At 36.0% G+C, this 19,167-nt stretch overlaps 1 protein-coding gene across 1 annotated transcript in view; it reads right to left on the bottom strand.

The window, feature by feature from the left end:
• TACR3 (tachykinin receptor 3) overlaps positions 1-19,167 on the bottom strand; it is a 90,369-nt gene that overhangs the window by 69,839 nt on the left and 1,363 nt on the right. The gene's annotated exons all lie outside the window — the stretch shown is intronic.

The raw sequence follows: 19,167 nt of genomic DNA on the forward strand, positions 1-19,167 counted from the left end.
TATATATATATACGCACACACGTACCCATTGACAGCGAGTTGATTCTGACTCATAACAACCCTATAGGTCAGAGTAGAACTGGCCCATATGGCTTCCAAGGCTGTAATCTTTACAGAAGTAGACTGTCACATCTTTCTTCCAAGAGAGGTTGGTGAGTTCAAACCGCCAACCTTTGGTTAGCAGCGGAGTGCTTAACCACTGTGCCACTAAGGGCTCTGTCTCTCTCTCTATATATATGGGTGTGTGTGCATGTGTTTATATATCTATTCATATACCAACACCAAGTGGTGTTTATTCAGGGAATTCAAGGCAGGTTGTAATATTCAATATAAGCTTATTAAATATATCAATATCTTAATATTTAAAATCAACCAATTTAATCCACTATAACCACATGGTCCTATCAATTCATTCAGAGAAAGAAATTGACAAATTTCATCATTCATTATAAAAATTCTCATAAAATTAAAATATAATGAAACTTTCTCTATCAAATAGAGAGAATCTAAAAGTAACCTAGAAAAAATATCATACTTAATGATGACAGACTGAATGTTTTCTCCTTGAGACTACAGTAAGGATGCACACTTTCAACACCAGTGTTCAACATCATACTGGAACTTCTAGCCTGGGCAATAGGTTAAGAGAATGAATTAAGAATTAAGAGACATACAGATTCAAAAAGAAGAAATAAAAATATCCCTATTCCCAGACTAGAAGATTGTCTATGTAGAATGTTGTTGTTGCTAGTTGCCGTCAAGTCAATTCCGACTCATGATGACACCATGTAGATAATTTTAATAAATCTACAACACACTCACACACACACCAACAGCTAATAAGTGAGTTCAGCTCAGATGCAGAAAATAAGGTCAGCAACATAAATCTATAATATTTTTATATATTAGCAATGAAAATTCTGAAACTGAAATTAAAGAAAACATTTACACTAGCTCAAAATATGAAACACTTAGACATAATGAAACAAAACATGTATGCTGAAACAAAACATCTTTATGCTGAAAACTACAAAATGCTGATAAAAAAAAGAAGAAGACCTAAGTAATTGCAGAAAGAGGCATACCATGGTCAGAATTTGGGGGACTCAACATAATAACAATGTTGATAATACCCAAATAGAGCTAAAGATTTAAAACCAAACCAAAACCAAACCCATTGTCATCAGGTCGATTCTGATTCATAGTGACCCTATAGGACAGAGTAGAACTGCCCCGTAGGGTTTCCAAGGAGTACCTGGTGGATTCAAACTGCCAAACTTTTGGTTAGCATCCTAATGCTAAACCAGTGTGCCACCAGGGCTCTGTAAACATTTAAAGCAATTTCAACTAAAAATCCAGTAAAGGTTTCTGAAGATATATGCAAGATTATTCTAAAATTTATATGAAAAAGCAAAAAAGTAGAGCAAATATAACTTTGCAAATGAAGTTAGAAGAATCATACTGTTAGTTTTAAGACTATTATATGTTACATAATCAATACAGTGTGGATGTGGCAAAAGGATACAGACAAAAATCAATGAAACACAGCAGAGCCAAAAAATAGACCTACATAAATACGGCCAATTGATTTTCGAGAAAGGTGCAAAAGTAATTAAATGGAAAAAGATCGTTTTTTTTTTCAGCATATTTTTTAAACTATTTGACACCACATGCAAAAGTTAATAATAATAATAACCTTGAGCTAGACCACACACAAAAATGAACAGAAAACAAATCATAGATCTGATTGTAAAAATAAATAGATAAATAAAACTTTCAGAAGAAAACTTAAGGGAAAAAATCTTTGTAACCTGGGTTTAAACAAAGAGATCTTAGATGACACTTAGACACTGAAAGCATGATCTATACAAGAAAATACATTGATAAATTGATCTTTTATCAAAATTAAAAAATTTTTCCCTGAAAAAGACACCGTGGAGAAAATAAAAAGACAAGTTACATACTGAGAGATACTTGCAAATCACATGCCTGACAAAGCACTTATATTTAAAATGTATAAAGAACTCTCAAAACTCAGTAGTAATGTATATGCCCAGAAATGATTATATGAAGACCTCCAGAAATCCAATCCCCAAAAATCAATTAAAAAAAGACACAATTGTCAAAATTAACCAATTTCTTTGCAAATTGATCAAATGTCAAACAACAAGACGCATTTACTCAAAAAATCTACTGTATCTCAGTAACATCATTTGGAATCTCTGGTTTCCCCCTTCCCAGCTCCATGGTGTGTGTCTTAGGTACCTAATGCTGCTATAACAGCAAAACCACAAGAGGGTGGCTTTAACATACAAGAATTTATTTTCTCGAAGTTTAGGAAGCTTAAAGTTCAATTTCAGGGTGCTGGCTCTAGGGGAAGGCCCACTCTCTCTGTCTGCCACTCTGAGGGAAGATCTTTGCCTCTTTTCAGCTTCTATTCCTAGGTTCTTTGGCAATCATGTGGTGGGTATCTTCCCTTCCTGTTGTGCTTGCTTGCTTTCTTAATCTGCTCTTTTATATCGCAAAGGAGATTGACTTAAAAGACATCCTATACTAATAGTGCCTCATTAACATAACAAAGAAAGCCCATTCAAATGAGATTATAACTGCAGGTATACGGGTTAGGATCAATAACATATATTTTTTGGGGACACAATTCAATCCACAACAGTGTGGAAGTTCTGCCCTGTGTGGGTGAGGATATCTGTAAAGATACTAACTTTGCTACCCTGACAGAGGGGGCTGACTTTATTTAGAGAAGAACATGGAAAAGCCCATACCTGGGGGTTTTGTTGAAAACAATAGAAATCTCAGTGGCAAACAATCAGGGAAGGCTAACATCGTGGCAATACTAGTTGGAGAAAGCAACACAACAGGGTGATCCAGGGAAACAGACAATCAAACAGGACCGTCTTATGATCACACATAACCCAGGTGGTCTGGAAGGCTGTGTGCATGCTCAGGGCTGTGTCCACTTAGAAGAGACCACAGATGACCTTTCACAGCTACAAAACTTTGACCACCACAGGCCTGTCAGTTTTTCATACTGTGGGGCCTTGTGTGTTGCTGTGATGCTGGAAGCTATGCCACTGGTATTCAGATACTAGCAGGGTCACCCATGGTGGACAGATTTCAATGGAGATTCCAGACTAAGACAGACTAGAAAGAAGGACTTGGTGGTATACTACTGAAAAAATTGGCCAATGAAAACCTTATGAATAGCAGTAGAACACTATCTAATATAGTGTCAGAAGATGAGCCCCTCAGGTTGGAAGGCACTCAAAAAATGTCTGGGGAAGAGCTGCCTCCTGAAGGTAGAGTCGACCTTAATACAGTGGATGGAGTAAAGTTTTTGGAACCTTCATTTGCTGATGTGGCACAACTCAAAATGAGAAGAAACAACTACAAACATCCATCAATAATTGGAACTTGGAATGTACGAAGTATGATTCTAGGAAAATCAGAAGTCATCAGAAATGAAGTGGAAGGCATAAAGATCAATATCCTAGTCATTAGTGAGCTGAAATGGACTGGTATTGACCATTTTGAATAAGACAATCATATGGTCTACTATGCCAGGAATGACAAAATTGAAGAGGAATGGCGCTGCATTCATTGTAAAAAAGAAAAGAAAAAAAAAAAAAAAACAACTCAAAATCTATTCTAAAGTTGAACACTGTCAGTGATAGGAAAAATGTTCACAACTGGACCAAGAAGCAACATCATGATAAATGGAGAAAAGATTGAAGTTATCAAGGATTTCATTTCACTTGGATCCAAAATCAACACCCATGGAAGCAGCAGTCAAGAAAACAAAGGATGCATTGCATTGGGTGAATCTGCTGCAAAAGACCTCTTTAAAGTGTTAAAAAGCAAAGGCGTCACCTTGAAGACTAAGGTGCGCCTGACCCAAGCCATGGCATTTTCAATCGCCTCGTATGCATGCGAAAGCTGGATGATGAATAAGGAAGACTGAAGAAGAAGAGACGCTTTTGAGTTGTGGGGCTCGTGAAGAATATTGAATACACCACGGACTGCCAAAAGAACGAACAAATCTATCTTGAAAGAAGCACAGCCAGAATGCTCCTTAGAAGAGATGATGACGAGATTTCGTCTCACATACTCTGGACATGTTATCAGGGGGGATCAGTCCTTGGAGAAGGACATCATGCCTGGTAAAGTAGAGGGTCAGCAAAAAAGAGGAGGATCCTAGATGAGATAGAATGACACAGTGGCTACAACAAGGGGCTCCAGCATAATAAATATTGTGAGGATGGTACACGACCAGGCAATGTTTTGTTCTGTTGTGCACAGGGTCACTATGAGTTGGAATTGACACGACGGCACCTAACAACAGCAACAACATCAAGGAAGACCAGTTAATACCACTGTATCCAAATTTACTCACCAACCATTAATGCCAAAGATGAGGAAACTGAAGATTTTTCCCAACTTCTGCCATCTGAAACTGATGAAACATGCAATCAAGATGCATTGATAATTATTGGTGGTTGGAATGTGAAAGTTGCAAACAAAGAAGGATCAGTAGATAGAAGATATGGCCTTGGTGATAGAAACAAAGCTGGCGATTGCATGATATAGAATTTTGCAAGACCAACAACTTATTCATTGCAAATAACTTTTTTCAACAATATAAATGGCAACACGTGGACCTCACTGGATGGAAAACACAGGAATCAAATCAACTACATCTGTGGAAAAAGACTATGGAAAAGCTCAATATCATCAGTTAGAATAAGGCAAGGGGCCGATGGCAGAACAGACCATCAATTGTTCACATGTAAGTTCAGGTTGAAGCTGAAAAAAATTAAAACAAGCCCATGAGAACCAAAATCCGATCTTGAGTATATCCTACCTGAATTTGGAGACCATCTCAAGAATACATTTGACACACGAACACTAATTACTGAAGACTAGAGGAGTTGTGGGATGACATCAAGGACATCATACATGAAGAAAGCAAAAGGTTATTAAAAAGACAAGAAAGAAAGAAAAGACCAAAACAGTTGTCAGAAGAGACTCTGAAACTTGCTCTTGAACTTAGAGTAGCTAAAGTGAAAGGAAGAAATGATGAAATAAAACAGCTGAACAGAATACTTCAAAGGGCGGCTCTAGAAGACACAATGAAGTATTCTAATGAAATGTGCAAAGACCTGGAGTCAGAAAATGAAAAGGGAAGAACACAGCATTTCTCCTGTTAAAAGAAGTGAAGAAAAAATGCAATCCCCCAGCTACAATATTGTAGAATTCTATGGGTGAAAATCTTGAGCAACACAAGAAGCATCAAAAGAAGATGGAAGAATATACAGAATCACTGTACCAAAAAGAATCGGTTGACATTCAACCATTTCAGGAGGTAATGTGATCAAGAACTGATGGTACTGAAGGAAGAAGTCTAAGCTGCACTGAAGGGAATGCTGAAAAACAAGGATCCAGGAACTGACAGAATACCAACTGAAATGTTTCAACAAAAGGATGCAACGCTGGAGGTGCTCACTAGCCTACACCAAGAAATTTGGAAGACAGCTACCTGGCCAACCAACTGGAAGAGATTCTTATATGTGCCCATTCCACAGAAAGGTGATCCAACAGATTGTGGAAATTATTGGACAATATCATTATTATCACACACGAGTAAAATTTTGTTCGAGATAAAAAATGGTTGCAGTGGTACATCAACAGGGAACTTCCGGAAATTCAAGCTGGATTCACAAGAGGACATGGAACCTGGGCTATCAATGCTGATGTCAGATGGATCTTGGCTCAAAGTAGAGAATACCAGAAAATGTTTGCCTGTGCTTTATTGACTATGCAAAGGCATTTGACTGTGTTAATCATAACAAATTATGGACAACATTGCAAGGAATAGGAATTCCAGAACACTTGATTGTGCTCATGCAGAACCTGTACATAGACCAAGAGGCAGTCGTTTGAACAGAACAAGGGGTTACTGCATGGTTTCAAATCAGGAAAGGAATGTAACAGGATTGTATCTTTTCATTATACTTATTAAATCTATATACTGAGCAAATAACCCACGATGCTGGGCTATCTGAAGAAGAACGCAGCATCAGGATCGGTGGAAGACTCATTAGCAACCTGAGATATGCAGATGACACAACCTTGATTGCTGAAAGTGAAGAGGTCTTGAAGCACTTACTGATGAAGATCAAAGACCACAGCCTTCAGTATGGATTACACATCAACATAAAGAAAAGAAAAATCCTCACAACTGGACCATTAAGCAACATCATGATAAACAGGGAAAATATTGAAGTTGTCAAGGATTTATTTAATTTCATTTGGATCCACAATCAACGTCCATGGAAGCAACAGTCAAGAAATCAAATGACATATTGCATTGGGCAAATCTGCTACCAAAGACCTCTTTAAAGTGTTGAATAGCAAAGATGTCATTTTGAGGACTAAGGAGGGCCTGACCCAAGCTATGATATTTTCAGTCACTTCACATGCATGCGAATGCTGTACAATGAATAAGGAAACTCAAAGAAGAATTGATGCCTTTGAATTATGGCTTTGGCAAAGAATATTGAATATACCATGGACTGCCAGAAAAACAAGTACGTCTTGGAAGAAGTACACCCAGAGGACTCCTTGGAAGTGAGAGTGGCAAGACTTTGTCTCACGTACTTTGGACGTGTTATCAGGAGGGACCAACCCCTGGAGACAGACATCATGCATGGTAGAGGGTCAGCAAAAAAGAGAAAGACTCTCTACAAAGTGGACTGACACAGTGGATGCAACAATCGGCTCAAACATGGCAACGATTATAAGCATGGTGCGGGACCAGGCAGTGTTTCATTCTGTAGTACATAGGGTCGCTATGAACCGGAAATGACTCAATGGCACCTTACAAGAAAACTTTGAATAAGGGCCCTGGTGGTACAATGGTTAAGCACTGGGTTGCTAACTGAAAAGTTAGCAGTTCAAACCCACCAGTGGCTCTGCTGGATAAAAGACCTGGTGATCTACTCCTATAAAGATTACAGCCTTTGAAACCCACGGGGTGGTTCTACTCTGTCACATAGGGTCACTATGAGTTGGAATCAATTTGGCAGCACACAGCAACAACAAGCCTTGAATGAATGTAGGGCAGATTTATAAACTCTGAACTTTGAAAGTGTTCCCTAGTCACATACAAATCCAATATCAAAGGACTCAAGTCATTTAAGCACAGCATCTGGCAATCATTGGTTGACCATTAGTTAAGCTGACCCAGGGACAAAATTTAGGAATTCAGGCTTAATAACAAAAACAAGGAAAAGAACACTGAGCAGTGACATCATAGGCTGCAAACTATGGGGGAAACAGACTTCAAATTATCAGTGTAGGTAAGTTACTAAATAAATAAGCAACAAACAAAAATATCAACAAAAATAAACCCCAGGATGGGGCAGAGGAATCAGAATCCTAGCTGTTACATTATATTATCTAAAATGTCCAGTTTTCAACAGAAACTTATGAGACATGAAAAGAAACAGGAAAATGTGACCCTTACACAGAAATAAAAGTAGGCATTGGAAATTGTCTTTGAGAGTACCTAGAAGTTAGGCTTAGCAGACAAATATTTCAAGGCAGATATTACAAAGATGTTTAGAGAGCTAAAGAAAGCCATGTTTGAGAATTGAATGGAAGTTTAGTGATAATGACTCATCCAATATAAACTATAATAGAGATAAAACAAAAAAACAGTTTCCATGGAGTCGATTCCTACTCATAATGATCCTATAGGACAGAGAGTAGAACTGCACCCATAGGGGTTCCAAGGCTATAAAAATCTTTAGGAAAGCAGACTGCCATATCTTCCTCCCACGGAGCAGCTGGTGGGTGGTTCCAACCGCTGATCTTTCAATCTTTCAGTTATCACCCAAGTGCTTATAATAGAGATAGAAATGATCAATTATGGAAATTATATAGTTCAAAAGTACAATAACAAATAAAAATTCTCTAGGACATCTAACAACAACAACATACATATGGAAAGGAGCCCTGGTGGTGCAGTGGTTTTAAGCACTCAGCTGTTAACCAAAAGACTGGCAAGTCAAGCCCACCCAGAGGCTCAATGGGAAAAAGACCTGGCAGTCTGCTCCCATAAAGATCACAGCCTACAAAACCTTCTGAGGCAGTTCTGCTCTGTCACATGGGGTCACTATAAGTCAAAATTGACTCGATAGCACACACACAACCACTACTGACCTTACCAAAACTAACAGGATTAGAAGAACCTGTACATATATCACGAGGTAGTCATTCAAACAGAACAAGGGGATACTGTGTGGCTTAAAATTGGAAAAGATGTGTGGTAGGGTTATATACTTCCACTTTACTTATTTAATCTGTATATGGAGCAAAAATCCAAGGGGATGGACTTTATGAAGAACACAGCATCAGGATTATTAACAACCTGCAGTATACAGATGACACAACATTTCTTACTGTAAATGAAGACAACCTACGTATTTACTTATGAAGGTAAAAGACTACAGCCTTCATATGGACTATACCTGAACATAAAGAAAACAAAAATCCTCACAACTGGACTGATAAACAACATCATAATAAAAGGTGAAAAAATTGATGTTGTCAAGGATTTCATTCTGCTTGGGTCAACAATCAACATCCATGGAAGCACATCATACAAAAAATTAACTCAAAATGGAGCATACATATGTGTAAGATCTAAAACTCCAAAACTCACAGAGGAAACATAGGATCGAATCTTCTCAATCTTGGGTTAGGCAATGATTTCTTAGATTTAGCCACAAAACCGCAAGCAATTATAGAAAAAAAATGATAAATTGGCTTCATCATAATGATAAGCTTTTTCTTTTCAAATAAACTATCAAGAAAGTAAAAAAGAGAAGTACCAGATTGGAAGAAAATATTTTCAAATCATATACCTGATAAAAGAATTATGTCTAGAATACAAAAAGAACTTCTGCAACTTAATGAAAAGACATATAACCCAATTTTAAAAATAAGCCAAAGATATGAAGTCCTTTCAGACAAATAAGACTACATAGTATATGATTCCATTTATATGAAATTTCAGAAAAGGCAAATCAAAGTATACAGAAACTTGCTTAGTGGTTGTCTAGGACTGGGGGGCGGGGTGGAATGGAAAACTTTCTATTTTTTTTTCATGGTTTTATTGTTGTATTTTAACTAATTTATCTGAAACTAATATTAGGGTATTAGGAACCCCTGGGTTATGCAAATGGGTAAGTGCTCTACTACTAGTTGAAAGGCTGGCAGTTTGAACTCACTCAAAGATGCCACAGAAGACAGGCCTGGCAATCTGCTTCCGAAAGATCACAGCCTTGAGATCCCTATGGAGCACAGTTCTACTCTGATACATGAGGTGTCCATGAGTTTCAACTGATATAAAGGCAACAAATAACAACAATAATGGTGTACCACAATGGTGTGAAGTGAGACGCTTTTGTTTTTCTTCTAATAATTAGCTAAATTCCAAATTTCTTATTTCAAGTAATCTATGCTTTTCTTACTGGTTTGTGAGACTTTCTTTGCTATAAATAAACTCATGTATGTAGGAAGTTCTATTACATATACTCTGATTTACTATCAAGGGGTCACCGTGAGTTGGAATTGACTTGACAGCAAGTGACAACTAACAACAATCATTTAACTGCTGATTCTTGTTCTAGTACCACACTTTTTCATTTATTATAACTTTATATTATATCCAATAATCTAATTTACTATTATTATTATTACGTTTACAAATAGTTCTTGGTTAGTCTCAGCAACTTACTCTCAGAAAACCTTCAGATATTTTGACCAAGTTTTATTAAACTTGCACTGTAGTTTTACTGAAATTACATTTAACCTTAAAAGAACTGATACATTTTTACTATTTAGTCTCTTTATTGTGTGTCATTTAGTTTTTCAAGTTGCAATACTGTTTCTTCTTTCCAGTTTTCTTTATATAGCTCTCACATATTTTGTTTGGGGATAGATACTGTTTATCATGTTAAGAATGTACTCTATATTGTAGTTCACAAAGAATTTTGTCAGGAATAAGTATTGCATTATCTTGGATGCATTTTCAGAGTTCACTTGGATGATTATATGCTTACTTATGAGATCATATAGTAATAATTTCCAGTATTTAGCCATCCATATTTCTGTTGGTTGTCTTTCCTAGTAGCTCTTTCTGTTTCCCATTTTCCTCTTCCATTCGATTTGTAAAGCTATACAATTCATATCTCTGACAAATATATTTTCAGAACAATGATAATATTTGGCTAGTAGAATGGTCTAAATTAACCAACAGGCTAAATAATGTTCAAGTGCCTGGGAGAAAAGCAGCTATGGACTTATTAGCCAATTAGGTTGTGATATTTGAACTACAGTTAGTCTTCAGTTTGCAAAGTAGTGTGGGAACATGAACATGACCATGCAAACTGAAACTGTGTAAAGCAATCTTGATAATCAATGTGAGCAAATACAATTTTTTTCATTACCTTAAAAAAATTTGTCAAAATTCAGGGGCTGGTATCTTGGCAGCCCGCAGATAATTCTTTAACGTTGAACCCAAGCAGAACACCAGGAAATTGAAAGGAGATGGCCTTTCTGGAATGGCTGCTCCAAAAGGCCCTGTACCTACCAGATTCCCTGGAGACAGGCAGGCAAGATGGTGTCCAGCCAGCTAAACTTTCTCCCCACTGCAATGCTTTCAGAGACCAAACTATGCTGTGACTTTGTGTAAATCATATCGGTAATGGACATTTTTCTCCAAGTATTTGCCTCTCTTTTCCTCTGCTTGTCCAGTTCCCACTAACTTTAATTGGACTTCCGCATATGGTTTTAGAGAAGCACCCTAGAGCAATGCCCTACAGATACAATGGGCTGATGGCTAAATCTTCAAAGTATCACCGCTTAATATCCATGCAAAGGCATGAAAGTGAAATACAGGCACTATTAATGACATTATTACATCACAGAATTGGGCTTTTAAACATTGTGTGCTCCTTTAAAGTGAGAATCTTATTAAAACTTTTCAAAGCATTTTACTTTTTTTTTTTTTTTTGCACGTTTGATACTTAATAATCCAATTACAAAATTTCCTGGAAAGAATAACCAGTGTTCTATGATAAGAAGCATAAAGCATAAAAGATAATGAAAAAGAAAGAAAGAAAAGCACAGCACTTCATATCCACCTACTAACATGTAGCCTGAAAAACCAGCCATTGTCATTTCCTAACAAGATCGGAGCTCTAAAGAACTTCCTTGTCCTTGCGGTTACTGGAATTTTGATGCCTAGTTTAAGTTCATATAACAAAAATGTTACTGAATCAGAATCTAATTAAAATATTTCTGGATGTTTGCTGGAAAAGAATTGTGAAAATATTAAAAATTCTCTTACTGTCAGTTGTAAATGCATAGGGAAATGAAAAAAAACTAAAACTAATATTTATCTAGTTTTTAAACTAAATAAAATAATTTAAACCATTCGAAGCACTGGGAATTAAAGTGCTTTACTTCTTTGTAAAAACATTTCAAGTAGTTTGAACAATATTTGCCTTCTTCTTGTCATTTACCTTACAATACAGAGCAAACATCTCTTCTATGCCTTGGCCAACTGTTATACTCCTTTCTAAGTCTGAAACAGACTTTTGCAATTTCACAGGGGTGAAATATCTCTGAGAGTTCTTTTTAATGTGAAGATATTTGCTCGCATCACTTCCTCTGGACCCTCTTCATCCATTTGTCACTACCACTTTCTTCATTCATGTTGATAAGTTCACCTTGACTAATTTCCTCTGGCTGCATATTTAGAGTCACTTTTACAGTGACAGTGTCAACATTCCCATGGTCTAATATTCTACAGTAATTCCATTTCCATTGGATTTGAAATCTTCTTTCAGCATTATCACTTTTTGTTTCCTTATTACAGTTTCACCTTCCTTGGCAATTCCCTCTTTTGACTAACCATTTTTGTAAAATGTCATGTGGATTTATCACTAGAAGGAGCCAACATAACCATATGCTTTGCTGTCTGTGCATGAACAGAATCATGTATGCTCAGTGACCAATCACTGGCAGACCTTGAAAGAAGGGATGCAATTGGTCACCGATCATAATGTGCTTCTATTATCTGTGTAGTAGTGTGAGGACTGAAGAGCTAGCTAGGAAGTTTGTAGTTTATGCAAAAGCTCATATTTAATGTAATGTGGTAACCGAAACTTGAACCGTGTTTTTGAGAAACTCAGATTACAACCTAGGAAACCATATGGGGCAGTTCTACTATGTTCTATAGGATTGCTATGAGTCGAATCAACATGATGGCATACAGCAACCAACAACAGTGCTAATTAACTAAACATCAGTGATTGAAATTCATGCATATCAGAACTGTGCCAAGTGAGGAGTGCCTATATAAGATTGATAGTCCGTTTACACAAATGTAAACTTATTTTTTTCTTTAGCATCTGAGTTCTATTTATGAGCTGCTAGAACTTTATAAAATGGTATCCTTTAATTTGTCTCCAAGGAATCCTATTTCACCCCTGTTTATTACAGGTACTCATCAGCAATGGCTCTATGACTCATGAATGGGAATTACCAGTAGTTTCTTATATAGCAAATATTTTCTATTCTTTTTCAAAGATAATATTGGATTGCACTAATGTTGTTTGATTCTGAAATACTTTACAATTCAACACGAAATTTAGATTTTCTAAATTTTTTTTTTATTGTACTTTAGATGAAGGTTTACAAAACAAAGTTTCTCATTAAACAGTTAGTACACATACTGTTTTATGACAATGGTTAACAACTCCACGACATGTCAACACTGTCCCTTCTCAACCTTGGGTTCCCTATTATCAGCTTTCCTGTCCCCTCCTGCCTTTTAGTCCTTGTCCCTGGACTGTTGTGCTCCATTAGTCTCATTTTGTTTTATAGGGCTGTCTAATCCTTGGCTAAAGGCTGAACCTCAGGAGTGACTTCATCATGTCCGAGGGCCATACTCTCAGGGTTTCTCTAGTCTCTGTCAGGCCAGTAAGTCTGGTCTTTATTTGTGAGTTAGAATTTTGTTCCACTTTTTTCTCCAGCTCTGTCTGGGACCTAGATTTTCTAAATGTTTATTGGAGAGATATTCAAAACATTATGATCGAACAAGTAAAACATTTTAAGCTAATGAAAACTTGTAGTTTAAGAGCTTTAAATTTATCTTACACCATGTAGTTAGCTTATTAAGAAAAAAAAAATCCTTCATATAACCATTCAAGGGATAAAAATTAATACACATGGTACTATGACATCTTTTAAATACAATAGCAATATACATCTGGGAAAGGAGCCCTGGTGGCACAATGGTTAAGCCCTCAGCTGCTAACCAAAAGGTTGGCAGTTTGAACCCACCCAGTGGCTCCATGGGAGAAAGACCAGACAATCTGTTCCCGTAAAGATTACAGCCTAGAAAACCCTAGGGGATAGTTCTACTCTGTCACGTGGGGTTGCTATGAGTCACAGATCAACTTGATGGCACCTAACAACAACAGCAACATAAAACTGGGTATTCTGACATGGGACTTATTCACATAAATATTCAATTTCATGAGTAAGTACATAGTATCTTTTGCTTCATTTCTTTAAAATCATTCCATATACTCAGTTGAAAATCCCCAAATATTTTTCTTTATAGATATTCAGCTTAATATGAAACTGCCCATCATACACTGGGTTATATTGAGTATTTTAAATATTTTATTTTTATTTATATATTAACAACAAATAGCCAATTTATTAGATTATTTTCTATTTCTACTTTTGCGTGTGTGTAAAATGAAGAACATTAAAAATACTTCTACAATTTCTATGTTTTTCTGCTCTAGCACTGTAAATGTGAGTCGCCCGGCTATGTCTTCCATTTATTCATTCATTCGAAGCACAGCTCTAGTTTTGTCCTCATGGAACTTACGTTCTAGTGGGGGGGGGGACATGCAAAAAACAAGAAACATTACAAATAAGCAAATTGTACGCTGTTTTAGAAGACAAAGCAATTTTAAACACAGTGATCAGGATCCAAAAGGAGTACAGGGAGTGAGCAACGTGGCTGTCTGGAGGAAGAGGGTTCCACACAGAGTGCAAGGCCCTGAGGTGAAAACATGCCTACTATATTGATGAACTGAAGACACCAGTGATGGTGGAGCAGAGTGGTGGAGTGTTGAGTAGTAGGAGATGAGGTCAGAGAGTAACAAAGGACTGACTTCTATACATTCTTGTAGGTCATTGTAAGATTTCTACTCTGAGAGAGCTGGGGAGCCATTGGAGGATTTGTAGAGAGAACGTATGATCTGACTCATATTTAACAGGATCACTCTGGTTGTTGCATTGAGAACAAACCGATGAGGAACAACAGTAGGAGCAGGAAAACCACCTAAGAGCACCCTAGTAAGTTAGGAGAGAAATGATACTAACTTGGACTAGGGTAGAAGCAGCAGAGGTTGTAAGCAGTGATTTGATTCTACACAGATGTTTTGAAAGTAGAGCTTTACAAGAATGTTTCCAAGAGTTTTGACCTGGGGCTCAGATTGTGACATCAGAAGCCTGGAAGAGAAGTAAGTTCTGGGGGAATGTCAGGAACTGAGTTTTGGACATATAAAGTCTGAGATGCCTATTAGACATATAAATGGAGCTATTGAATAGATTGTGGGATTTATGACTATGGAAGGACTCTGGAATACAGTGGCAGGAATTGCAGTTTTATGAGGATATGAGCTTGTTTATTCTGGAATGTCCAATTATACAATGTCTAGTACTTAAAAGGTACTCAAGAAATAACTATTGAGTGATTACAAATATAGCAAGTTGTGTACCAGTATATATTTAACCACAGATGCTCTGGGGGGAAAGACAAGTCCTGTTTTGTAGTGTTTGGAGATTTCTGTGGCACAGATATTCCTGCTGTGACTTCAAGCTACCAAAATGATATCGCTGAATGTGGAGTTGGGAAGAAATGTGCACAGTTGATAATGGGCTCTCTCTAGTCTGTCTGAACTGGCTTCCAAATACAACTAATCCCACTATTGGTTAGCAATATAACCAAATACAAATTTTCCTTACTTACAAGAGTACATAAAAGATAATTTTAAATAATCTTGATACTTAAGCAGGGGTGAAGAGGAAAAAAAAAAAAACCTCATAGATTATCATACAAACCCAAAATGGGGAACTTAAACCAATATTTAAAAATCTGTGTCACATGCCAAAGTAAACATAGAAACAGTGAGCTAATTTATTCCTTACCTTTTGGCAGGCTTCTAAATTACTCCTCACAGGTGAGATATTTTTATACAATTTCTGGGAAAGAGATTTCACAGCCTACAAAATAATCTATTATAATGTCAACACTACTCTCTTGCCAGAAATGTTCTTACAATTTCTAAGTCAGCCTAGAAAATGTATGTAAAAATGTTGCCATAAAATATCTATTACAAGGTATTGTGCCAAATTACCTCATAACTACCAAACCACTGAGAATCATGGCCCAGTCAAGGTGGCACACAACCTTAATGATCACAATATCTATAATACCTGTACCAATGATATCAAATTTACCAAAATGTATTTAGATAATTTGTTACCAGATTGAATCTTCACTATTTTTCATCACTGTATATTTTTATTCATAATAAATTTTCAAAAGCTTTCCACAGAGGTTCTATGAATACATAACAGCTTTGTGAAAAAATGAAGTAGAATCTTCTTAAAGAAATTAAAAATCAAAGAGTAGCATGTAAGATACATTTATATCTGTTTACTAAAAATTGTTATTTAGTTCAGCTAGATTAAATATTACTTTTGACCATTATGCATATCAGGTGTGTCCCTGGGTTTGAAGCACCTAAAGTATTTTTGTTATCTTTATTAATTCTTTTGGACTATTAGATAAAACATAATCAATGATTCCCTTAAGGTTTCCCTGTAAGAAACAGTGATGCCATCTATAAAATTCTTAAATCAATAGTCAGATAAATACTGCACCATTTGTCCTGAAATTATCCTTTACTATATGTAAATCAACTTCCTATAGATTCTAACTTAATTTCAAAAATGTGCTTAGATAATGGAAGAAAAGTTTATTTAACTATTTTCTAGTATCCTCATATATCAAGCTGTATATATCATAAAGGAATTGAAATTAAAATGTTTGTTTTGGAGTAACTGCTATATTCATAATTTTTTAATTACTACATTTCCAATTAAAATATAAGTAATATATTATATGTAAGATAAATTATATGTACAAGTGCTAAGTTTTAATGTGCTTAAAGTTAATAATTGTGTCTAATTAAACCTCAGTCATCAACTCCTTAGGTGGCATAATAGTGTAGACGTTAAGAGGAGCACAGGCCCTGGAGCAGACTGCAGTGTTTTGAATCCTGGCTCTCCTATATGATCTCGGGCAAGCTTCACATCTTTTAGATAAATATTATATCTGAATGTTATATTTAAAATGGCAAATCTGGGGAGGTTGGTAAAGAGAAAAACAGCCCTTCATTGGAAAATAATTCCACTGTGTGTGTGTGTGTGTGTGTGTGTGTGTTTAAGGGTGGAGATAAGTAGCCTTTCAGGCAAAATGGAATTGCACAGAACTGAAAGAAGGCTTCTTGCACTAAGGAAACCATTTTGCAGGAATTTATAGTAAATCAGAAGGTAGCGTGATTCAGGGTAAGAACAGAATCTGTGACTTTCTGGCATTCAAATCTTTCCTAGAATTACTAATGTTATGAAAAAAGTAAAGATATAAAGCAAGCAATTCTAGTGATGAATGAATACTGAACACTTTAAGGAAAACTCGCTATCTTTTATTCTACAAAATGTGTGGCCATTGACGTCAGGTTCTCCATTAGAATACAGATGTTCATTAAAGGGATAGTTACAATCCATTTCAGGTCTAAAATTTCTAAGAGTCATAACAGGTTGCAAACATTTTGTTACAGCTGAAGGGAAGCCACGTATATCGGAGTCAAAGCTGAAATTGCTTTTCGAGCTCAAAGAATCTTTTCATTTCAGGTGGAGAGACAGAGTGAGCTGAATGTGATTTCCACTTAGACTAGGAGGATACAATTCAGTTTATATTAAATGGAGATAGAAAACAGAATTTAATAAGAGAAGTGTTCATGTTGTAAGCCAAATGATGTATTCCTTTTTCAATAAAAGCTAATCAGGTATTATTTAACTTTATGATTATTTTAATAAAGCACTAATTGTATAGGAAAATGTAATTTTTTTGAGCAAATGCAGTTAACTATTTTCTCAGTTATATGTGGTAGGTAGGAAGTCCATGAAACCATCACCAAAGGCACCGTGACTCACTTGAGCTTCAAGCATAAGACACTGCCTAGGAAATGTCAACCTTGCAAACTTTAACCTGTAAAATGACTCCAAATATCACAGAGCCAGTTATTTCCACTTCATGTTTGATAAGACATAAATGTGGAAAGACTCTGTGGACTTGTAAACTAGTGAGAGTTAGAGTAACTGTTATATTTGTACAATCTTTGATTCTAAAACTCATTTTAAACAAGTTTTTCTCTATTTCTGTATTTCTTTTTATCAATTGTCTGCTCAAACAGAAGTATTGCTTTAAATACTAGTTTTAAAAGTGAATTTCAGTAGCTGATTTATGCATTCTTCAGATTTTATTGCAAACTGTATGCATCGTAAGTTTTGTAAAGTTTTAGTGATTGGATAATATATTGTAGTAAAGAAGTTCAGTTTAATTTCAAAGAAGGGACTACAATAAAGTAGCATTACATTATCATTTAAAATAACTTCAAGATGACTTCAGATTTTCTATAAATATTGGCAGAAGAATACTACAAAACTACCATTTTCTTTCTTCAAAGTAGAAATACCAATTTGACATGCACTAAAATTTTTATGGAATTTCTTGTTCATCATTAACATTTCAAGGAAATTGTGAGCATTTTATAACATAATGTGTTAAGGCCTCTCCCACTGATCACAACATTAAAAAACACCTAAGAAACAGAACAGAACAAAACATAAAAATAGAACAGAAAACAAAACAAAAAATGCCCAAATTAAAGGAACACTTCATTTCTATCTTGGGGCAAAGTAAGATTAAAGGCAATTCTAATGTTTCCCAACTTGGGGCTGATGTTGTTTGTTCTTTTCACTCAGTTGTATTCCTAGCAGAAATGAAGAGGTGAGATATGTTTGGAAGAACAGAGATAAAGAGGAAAGGGAAGACTGGCAGTTTCAGAGGATTTAAAACATGTGATTTGGACTTTTTTATTCTATTCAGTGGCAGCTAACCACTGCTCCTCCAATTTTACCATCTGGCTAGCACAAGAAAATAGTTTTTATAGATTTATGTCCTCAGAGTCTCTGTATTCATTATTTCAAAATAGTAAACACAGAGGATGGACTTGTGGAAAGAACTTCTTTTTTCTTTTTTTTTTTCCATGATGGTGCCTGAAAGTAGTAAGAATTAATATTTAGGCTCAATTTATTTCGAAACAGGTTTGTGAATAAGTAAAAAAGTGATATATTCTTTTCACAGACAAGGAGGACATTGAGACTTGAAGTTAAAGTGACATCTTCCTCATGCATTCCCCATGCAGCTGTCAATCACAAAGCTGAGACTGGAATTGTCTGGTATGAATCATTTTCAGCATGATATTGATTTAAAGTGTAATCAACTTTCAATGACAGGTAGAGAATTCACCACTGTATTTCCACAACATGCATTTTTCATGTTGTTTAATATGAGAAAACAAACACACACCTATTTTTAAAAACTTGAACACGGGAACAATTGCTAAAGTTTACACAGCCTCTTTTAAGTGTTTAAGCGTCTCAGAATTACCACTGTAATAGATGGTGGAGACACTCTTTTAAAAAGTATCTTAATCAGCTGTAAAGGAATGTGCTTCTTTTATAAACCATTTATTCCTTGGGCTTAATGTTGCCCATTATCTGGAAGATTTGGATGCAAACCTTCCAGGCACAGGGTTTACCCATTTCAAGGCCTCTGCCTATGACAGAAAGTTAAACCTAACCCGGGACTCGGTCAAAACGGCAGGCTGACAACCACCTTTTGGAGGGAGCTTCCTGCCCATGCTG

The sequence above is a fragment of the Trichechus manatus genome, unplaced genomic scaffold, assembly GCF_000243295.1.
Source record: "Trichechus manatus latirostris isolate Lorelei unplaced genomic scaffold, TriManLat1.0 scaffold00071, whole genome shotgun sequence".
In the NCBI taxonomy this organism is placed as follows: Eukaryota; Metazoa; Chordata; class Mammalia; order Sirenia; family Trichechidae; genus Trichechus; species Trichechus manatus.